At 39.3% G+C, this 9,246-nt stretch overlaps 1 pseudogene; it reads left to right on the plus strand.

Moving 5' to 3' along the window:
* Positions 1-438: 438 nt before the first annotated feature.
* On the plus strand, positions 439-3,959 carry LOC110565372 (large ribosomal subunit protein uL18-like; annotated as a pseudogene).
* The last annotated feature ends 5,287 nt before the right edge of the window (positions 3,960-9,246 follow it).

Here is a 9,246-nt window from a genome sequence, read left to right on the forward strand (position 1 = left end):
AAGGTAAATACAGAAAGGCTAGGAGGAAAGGAGTTTCTGGGCAAAGGAAACAATGTGAATTCTATCTGAGCATTCTCAGTGATAATAACCCTAAGACATAGCTATTTTTACCTATCTCAGTTATAAAAATCAATCAGTCTCAAGCCAAATTGTCCCATTTATGATTTTATGCTTGCAAATTGAAAACAAAATATAAAACTCTTGAATCAATTAAATCACCAAAATTCTTAAGGAATGAGACCAATCAAAAATGCAAAAAGAGAAAACAAAGGTTTTATTTTTAATAAAATAAATGAACAATATGAATTCATTCCTTTACAGTGTCATCTAACACTTTGTGCACCACCTCTATTCAGTCTTCACAGAGGGAAGGGGGGAATAAAACATAGATCTCAGTAATGTTCCAAACTGTCTCCTGCTCTGCAAACTGCCTCCACCATGAAGCAAGGCAGACCTTCTCTCATTCCTCCGCGAACACGGAAGAAATCCCTGCAGATTTCCGACAGGTGCTGCTCTCAGTTTTCTGCTCCAACTCTTGACCTTTTCTACTTTCTCTACTTCATCCATCTCCTCACTAAAAAGCCTAAGGCAGATACTCCTCTGTGTAAAAACTTTCACTTCTGTGAGAGTAATGGAACATCCAGGGGAAGGGTTACCTCCTACACTAACAGCCTTCAGAGGACCCTTCTTAGATCAAAGACTCCTCTGCATGAAAAAGTGGCCTCTACCAGGGAAATGTCTTGTGCTATTTACTATGTCTGCAAGAAGTGGTTGATAGTTTCTGGTCTCACTAGTTCACAAAGGTCATACTCAAAGTACATTTGATTCTGTTCGCTCACTTTAGCACTCCTGGCAAGAAAATTCAGGCAAGAGATGACATAAATCTTAAATATAAAGAAGGTGATGCCTTCAACATTAGAAATATGTTCTCCTTTCTGCCTTTCTAAATATAAAGATCCACTCCCACTTACCTGAAGAATTCATTAGTTCAGTGAAGGTGGGGTGGGGTAGATATGGGCATAGATATCAGAAAGAGAAGAGCATGGCAAGATTTAGTCTCTGAGATGAAAGCAGGCCAGTTTATGATCACAGATCCCAGATTCTGCAGAGATTTCATTCCTTTTTTAGATAATAAAAGTAAGCTCAAGGGTTGGTCGTGGTCTGCAGGGCAATGGAATGCAAATAAGGAAATACGATCTGGGGGAAATAAAGCAATCCTCAAAACTGTCCATGCTAGGAAGAGGTAAGAAGGTCCCAGGAAGGCAGAGGAGAAGCAATCTCCATCAAACTGAGGCCTTCTTAACGAAGACCACTTCTAGTACCACCTTGGGTCATCGGCTGGTATTGACCATCAGAGTGACCAGACATCATTTAGGGATCAGGCAGGGTGGTCCCAGACTTAATTTTTGAGAAGCATTCCAGGTTCTTTAAAGGAAACTGTGACTTAAGCTGAGCTTTTCATATTTGTTGGACAAGACAGTTTTACAACAAAGTTATGAAATAGGCTGAATTTTGATGGAGCTAGATGCATGTAGGGGCTCTCCATGGCAGAAGCTGGTGCTAAGCTCATTTACTAGTTAGGGAGCTCGGATACAACAACACTGAGAAAGACAAACACAAAATCCTGTCAGCTGCAGACTTCAGTTATGAAGTCAAGATGACCAAAATAATTAGCTGCAGGAGGCACACTATTCCAGAGTCTAGCCAAAACAGACAATGTTGTGCTTAGTGACCTTGACCCTGGTCATTAGTATAGCTGTGTGTGCCTTATTCTTTTAGCCATGTGCTAACTCAAGACACTAACCTAAGAAAGAGTGACAAAGGATGGTAATAAAATGACTGTTATTTCAAGAAAGATGGAAAACTTAAATAGAACATTTCAGTCAGATAAATATACCAAAGGTTTACTCTGTCTTCTGACAATGATGAATGTTATGAGCCCTTTACATTGAATGTTTGTTTTCTTTTCATTTTGAACCTTCCTGTCTCAAAAATACACTGATAAATAAACAAATATCATTACCTTAAATTTCAATGGTTCACAAAATCCCAGAGAGCACAACATAATATGTTAAAGTCTTCCCTGATTTGTACACCTCCCTAGCTCATTGTCCTGGAAATATAAAAACCTTCAGCAAGAAAAACCAAGTTCATATGATTGAATTTCAAAACAATAAGGCTTATTTTCTCTTTTTCTATAATTTTTTGTATGTGTGTGTATGCTGGGTGGAGAAAATCACATCTAGTTTTTCAAAATTCCAGCTAAAAGACATTGTTCAACACCACAAAAAGGTTCACAGAGGTTGTGCCTTCCAAGAATAATCTCTCAGGGCCCCATTCAACAATAAATATTTCTCAACTTCCCTGTGCAGAAGTCAGAGAAAGGCTGCAAATGCTAAAGAAATTGCCTCTGCATCCTGCCGGTTTGGCAGGTTGAGAGCTCTTTCACAAAGAAGGTCTGTCTCTGTTTCCCTCCTTTCCGAGCAATAAGCCATAGAAAGTTCCCGAAAGGCCTGGGAAAAAACATGATAGAGGCTCCCTCTCCCTGTAGAAGCACAGATTCCGAAGACACAAACTTTGCTTCTGTTAGTAGGACCATCTTGATTGTGATGGACTGTTGGACAGGCTGAATATGTGGACTTGTGTAAGCTTCCTCTGAAGAGTCTGGAAAAAAGACCCAGACCCTACCTCTCCTCCTACATTCAGCTTTGTTCCACAGCAATGCTAACAAACAAGCAACCACCATTTATAGCTAATGGTCTTGTTACCCAGCAGAATCCCAAAGGATCTTCTTGTTCCAGTGTCATAGAGTAAGTGCCAAAAGGCAAATAGTTTAATATCTTTAATACAGACAAACCAAAGAGCAAACAGGATTCTTGTGACTGTAGCATGAGAAAATCCACTCATTTCCTGTATAACATTGTCCATGTCCTTTTACCTCTCTTGTTTGAATTTTATGCATAATTAAGACCTACAAAGAGTGCTTGGGAGTCTACTATGCTGGACTTTCTGTGTATTGTTAAATGGAAGTGACACCTGGATGGACAACTTGGCATAAGGTCTCAGAGATTCTGAAGGATTGAGTGCTGAAAGTCAAAAATAAGGCCTCTGCTAACAGATCTCAAGAAACATTCGGGAGGGGGTGAGAGGATAAAACTGACCACTATGCCCACAAAGAATTGGTGATCCAGGATGAAACTAAGATCAACAAACTCAAATACAGCATGACAGTTCACTTAACTAGAGATACCATCTGCCAGGTTTCTTATGTCAATATAGAAAGGGATAAGATTAGTCTGTGCAGCCAGATGCACATGAACTACTGAAACATGATTTTACAGTTGACCTGAGAAATTATGCAACAGTGTATTGCACTGGCCTCATGATGGCCCACAAGCTGCTTGGCATGGCCAAGATCTATAAAGGCCAAATGGAGGTGACTGGAGATTAGTACAATGTATAAAGCATTGATATTCAACCTGATGTCTTCCCTACTACTTGAACACAGGTATTGCCCTAACTACAACTGGCAATAAAGTTTTTGAGACCCTGAAGGGAGCTGTGATGGAGGCTTATCTGCCCCTCAGAGAACCAAATTATTCCTTGGTCATAATTCTGAAGCAACTGCAGAAGCACATCCGAAGTACATCAGAGGTCAGAATGCTGCAAACTACAGGTGTTACCTAAATGAACAAAGATGAAGATGCTTATACTAAGCAGTTCTCACAGTGAATAACAAACAACAGAATTTAAGAAGTAGAAGAGATGTAAGAAATGCAAGCTGCTACTGGAGAAAACCCAGTTTATGAGAAGTCCAAGAGAGAAGCAGGTGTGAGGTGGTGGAACAGTACCAAAGTGTCACTTGCTCAGAAGAGAAATCAGGTCACTGGCTTCGAAAGAAGGCAGACTTCCTCAGAGTCCAGGAGCAGGCTGATGAGAGGAAAAGGACTTTTTTATGAAGATTTTTTTTAAATAAAGAAAATAAACTTATTGACAAGGCAGCAAAAAGTGTATTTTTATATTGTTTTCAAAACACATTTGTTGAATTTATTAGATTGAGGTCAATAAGGAAAGACTTTCCCAAAAAGCCATTTAGATATGTTAAAAATCAAATCCATGTGGGAGTTATAGAGTAAATATTTAATATTTTATAATACTATTATTGTCTAAATTAAGAGAGCTGTGCTAGAGAGATTTCTCTGAATTTAAGAACACTGTCTGCTCTTCCAGAGGATCCGAGTTCCATGTCCAGCACCCACATGGTGGCTCATAACTATCTGTAACTCCAGCTCCAGGGGATCTGACTTTCTCTTCTAGACTCTTTAGGAAGCATGCCTGCAGGTATTACACAAAGATACATGTAGGAAAAACTCTTATATATATAAAATAATAAAAATAAAGACAATTTAAGAAAATATCTGAGACTGTTGGTACAGTTCTTAATTTGTGACTTTCTTTGCCAAGTGCTATGGATCTGTCTCTTCTAGATAGCTATATTTATAATACTAAAGTAATATCACTTAGTTGTTTTTTACAGATAAAATAAAAAAAATACTAAAATCAGACTTGGTCCATTTACTAAGTTTTGGATTTTCTGAAAAAAAAAAAAAAAAAAAAAGCTTTGTTAATTAAATACCTCCCATACTTTATAATCTTTCTGCAAATAATCTATGTGCTCTCAGTAAAGTAAATAAAGCATTGCATTGAAAACAGATCATCAGTGAAATTTTCACATAGAAAATCAAATATAGGAACTTAGGGTTAAGAAATGCCATGAAGCTTTCTTACTCTCTTACTCTCTTGTCCTCTCTCTCTCTTACCCCCTTATTTTCTCTCTCTCTAGGGCGTCCCCCCTTTTTCTCTTTCCCTCTTCCCTTAATAAACCTCCCACGTGGAACCAAAAAAAAAAAAAAAAGAAATGCCATGAAAAAGATCATCAGTATTTGCTTTGTTTAATATATATATTATAAAGCGATTAAAATTATTATCACAGTTTGCACTGATTATATGAAATATGCTTGATTTATTTAAATGATTAGGACCCTGGGTCTCAAGAGTGAACCCCTCGAAGTCTGCCTGGGCACACACCTCATGCAGAGCTAGGTGCTTTCCCAACCTTCTTGGCAAACAATCCTGTTGCTAGAGGTTTGAGACAGCCTAGTTTAGTTAGAAGCTATATAGTAGGAGAACCTATGAAGATAAGTCAAAGATAAGGGGACCAATCTGAGTCCCTGTAGGCACTGTCTCCCAGTTTGACACATTTTGACAACAGCATCTTTTTTTTTTTTTGAATTTTTTAAATACCAGCTTTTATATACTCTGAACATCCCATTTATCCAACTACTACATGACAAGTTTAATTTTATTAACTTCTAAATACTATTGCACTTAGCAGCGGCTCACACCTAAACACAGATGAGAAAGAAGTACAAATATTTATCAGCCATTAGAAAAAAACAAGACATATAGAACCATCAGTTTTCCAATTACTGGTGGTTATGTTCGAAAAATAACGCAGAAATCCCTTAATGTTAACTCTGCTTAACTGTCTATTGTCCACATTTGTCTTTTGCCAGGAGCATGATAATTATTCCAGGCCTCGCCTATGTACTGAGGGTCTGTGAAGAGTTTACTTGTTTGATGTGTTCTGCATATGAGCCCACTCAACATGTGGTGTTCTCCCACCTGGCTTCACTATATGAGTCTCTTCCTAGTTCTGTGCCAGTTAGTCACATGCTCCAAAGCACAATAATGTAGATAATAATAAGATATTAGTTTACCTTTGGCTCAACCTACTATTTAAAAAGCCCAAGGAAACAAAATAAACTATTCTTTTGAAATAGGTTTAAAAGTGCTTTGTTGGAATTTTACAGAAATCACACTAGTATTTAAAGCTTCTAAGACCATCACCAAAGTATTAAGAAGCTTATAGCTTAATGGCCAACCTCATAGAGAAACTAAGCAAAGGGAAGATTTGGAAATCAGATGATCACATTTTACCACAGATCAGGGGAGGGCGATGAAAGAGCATTAAGGCTGGGGGAGAGTGAAATACTAGCAGATGTGGACTTTTGTACAAAGCCCAAGCCTGATGGGCGTCCATGCACGGAAGAGCCATGGAAATGAAAAGCTATGATGGGCGTCCATGCACGGAAGAGCCATGGAGACGAAAAGCTAAAAGGATTTCCTGAGGCTGCTTTAAGCGGCTTCTTAGCAAGTCTCACTGTGGAGTCGGCCCAGAGAGTGAGAATTTGCATTTGCTTGTCTGACCTAACTAAACAGGTCTTGAATGTGGTATTAAATGAGTGACAGGATGTGTCAGTGTATGGACAGGAAACATTCTCAGTGCTAGAATATACAGCACTGTATAAATTTAACACGTGGTGTACTCTTGACAATACAGAAACTGATTTTTCTGAATACTTTTCTACGGACAATGAACAGGGTTGCCTAGTTTCTCTGAGCTCTTACCTTGAGGCAAAGGTGAGTTTGTCTATTCACAAACCACCTAACAGGTGATTTCCTCGGGTCAGCACCTAGATTCATCAACAAATGACACTTCGCATGGAACCTCATACTGTTCAATGGTTTTTAGGGCCTGCAATGGTCTCTGGTGACTCTGCGCAGCCTGGATCACTAAATTTCTGAATCTATTCTAATATCCCACAGTTACCCTGAACTTCTGTGAGTTTCCAAACATGAATGGATTCTTTCACGTTCCTTTTGCTCTCTTTTCCTCAGTCTGAAACATCTTTCTTCAAGGTTCTTCACGTTTGAATTAGTCCTGTTATTCATATTTTATCTTAAACTTAATTCCACAAGGAATTAACGTGGAAGCATGGAAGTCATGTCTATTTTACTAGAAAACAATCAATAACCATGTGATGGTATCGATCAGTGAAAACCATTATCTTTCTGATTATCACTGTTTACTGTGAGCTCTTTTTTTTCTAAGGTACATGATGCCCAGGAGGAAACAGTGGCTTTTTAAAATAAAATTATAGTTTCCCTGTGCCTATTCCCACTTGTAAAGCATGGCATGACTCAGAATGGTCCTATAAATGAATAAAAATAAATATGAAAACTTTTATAGAGAAACATTACAACAAAAGAAATATATGCAAAGAAGAAAGTGAAGAGAGTTCAAATGAAGGCCTGAAATTTTTTTGTGTGAGTGCTTTTAAAACTTTCTGTTCTCTGAGTTTATGCCAGAGAAAGCTCCTGCTATTGTTATTAGGTACCAAACTTGGAGACGGAGTCTATGGACTACATCTGAGCTGAGGTTTTAGGTCCTCTCCATGCATTGTCCTTGATTGGGGTATCATTCTCTTCAGGACTCCTAGGGCTCAGCTTTTTGGCTCTGTTGGTCTTGTTTTGGAGCTCCTGTCCCTTCCAGGTCTTTGTTCATACGATTCCCTGCACTCTGCCCAGTTTGGCTATGAATCTCAGCCTCTGCTTTGATACCTCGATCAGTAGAGTCTTTCAGAGGCCCTCTGTGGTAGGCTCCTATCCTGTTCCCTGTCTTCTCCTCCTGCCAATGTCTATTGCATTTGTCCTTCTGAATCTTCCCTAGGGTCTTCTTTGTTGTTTAGCTTCTTCAGGAGTATAGATTTTAGTATGTTTTTCCTCTTATATGGCTAATATCCACTTATAAGTGAGTATATGCCATGTGTGTCTTTCTGCTTCTGGGATACCTCACTAAAGATGATCTTTTCTACTTCCCACCATTTTCCTGCAAATTTCATGATTTCCTTGTTTTAATAGCTGAGCAGTATTCCATTGTGTAAATGTACCACGATTTCTGTATCCATTCCTACGTTGAGGGACCTCTGGGTTGTAGCGAACTTCTGGCCATTACGAATAGAGCTGCTATGAACGTTGTTGAGCAAAAGTCCTTGTTGTATAGTTGAGCATATTTTGGATATATGTCTATGAGTGCTATAGCCAGATCTTGAGGTAGCACTATTCCTAATTGTCTAAGAAAGCAAGCGCCAGATTGATTTCCAAAGTGTTTGCCTGATCACCTCCCCCTTGGGGGTGCAGCCTTGCCAAGCCAAAGAGGAAGACAATGAAACCAGTCTTGATAAGACTAGGGTCAAACAGAAGGGGAAGAAGACCTCACTTATCAGTGGACTAGGGGAGTGGCATAGGGAGAGAAGGAGAGGAGGGTAGGATTGGGAGGGGATGGGGGAAGGGGCCATAGCCAGGATATAAAATGAGTAAATTGTAATAATAATAATAATAAAATGATAAAAAAGTAAAAAGTCACAGGCTAGAAAAAAACCTTTCTGTTCTCCAACCCTCCTTTCCCCTTGATATGGGCTAGAGGTTTTTCAGAGCTGTAACTGTGGACTCTGGCCTCAGAAAGAAAAGGAAAATCAAAATACTTGAAGTGACACAAAGCTTGAACTCCCTGGAGCCTCTACAGGGTGAGTCTCTTGAAATTCTTGCTATGTTAGTCACTTCTGTCACTGTAACAAACAACTCTGACCAAACCAACTTAGTGGAGGAATGGTTTATTCCAGATCACGGTTTCAGTGATTTCACTCCATCATCAGCTGGATCTACTGTTGTGGGCCTGTGGTTATAGAAACAGGAGACTGGCAGCCTCAGGCCGTTCCCAAAGCAGAACGACCCTGAGGCAGTGAGGTGTACCGTTCAAAAGCACACCCTCAGTGACTTCCTTCCAACCAGAGCCCTATTTCTAACAGCCCATTTTGCTATGAGCCTTATAAACAGATTCATCGATTGCTGAGTTTAATATCATCACAGTCCAGCCACCTCTCAATATTACCATCATGTGGCTTAAACCTTTAATGCATGAATCATTGATGTCTTTATATCCAAATTGTGGCAGTCACAGGCTGTGGCTTAAAGACTTCATCATTGCTAGTGTGTTCACCCAAATTATTAATGTAGATTGAGGGCAAGACCAAAGCCAATATTTGTTAGGAGGACCGAAATAAATCAGTAAGAAAAAATGCTTTTTATAGCCATAGTCATACTGTGAAACTGTCAAGAACAGTATAAGACCATAGGTGCACATGTGAGAAGGTAAGAATGAGAAATGACTCATGTTGATGAGTCAGCTCCCTTCAGTGACAGAACATCTCAGTTCAGAAGCCCAGTGGCCTCCATTAAGCTGCAGTGACACAATGAGTGTTTCAACTCACACTGACACAACAGAGCCACGTTTTCCTGACACCTACTAAGTGAGGCTTGGCTTGGAAAGCAGCAACAAACTGA

Source organism: Meriones unguiculatus, chromosome 8, assembly GCF_030254825.1.
Source record: "Meriones unguiculatus strain TT.TT164.6M chromosome 8, Bangor_MerUng_6.1, whole genome shotgun sequence".
NCBI lineage: Eukaryota > Metazoa > Chordata > Mammalia > Rodentia > Muridae > Meriones > Meriones unguiculatus.